Here is a 306-nt window from a genome sequence, read left to right as displayed (position 1 = left end):
CCAAGCTTTCAAGGAAAGCTTCGGTCCAAAACACTAGACATGGCCAAAGGCCAGCCAAGCCTTAGCAGATCACTGCTCCAAAAGCAAGATTGATAGAAATCAACAAGCTTTTGTGATGATAGGTTGAAACCTCGGTCCAATAAAATTAGACATGGCCTCTCAGCCAGCCAGACTTCAACAAATCATCATGAAACTCTAGAATTCATCTTCAAGAATTCTGAAGAAGAAAAAAATACCTAATCTAAGCAACAAGATGAACCGTCAGTTGTCCAAACTCAACAATCCCCGGCAACGGCACCAAAAACT

At 41.8% G+C, this 306-nt stretch overlaps 1 long non-coding RNA gene across 1 annotated transcript in view; it reads right to left on the bottom strand.

Annotated features, from left to right (window-relative positions):
- Nucleotides 1-306, bottom strand: part of LOC127746766 (uncharacterized) — a 64,503-nt gene that overhangs the window by 63,403 nt on the left and 794 nt on the right. The gene's annotated exons all lie outside the window — the stretch shown is intronic.

This window comes from Arachis duranensis, chromosome 4 (genome assembly GCF_000817695.3).
Source record: "Arachis duranensis cultivar V14167 chromosome 4, aradu.V14167.gnm2.J7QH, whole genome shotgun sequence".
Classification (NCBI taxonomy): Eukaryota; Viridiplantae; Streptophyta; class Magnoliopsida; order Fabales; family Fabaceae; genus Arachis; species Arachis duranensis.
The sequence above is the reverse complement of the archived record's forward strand: the minus strand, read 5'-3'. Positions and strand labels throughout refer to the sequence as shown.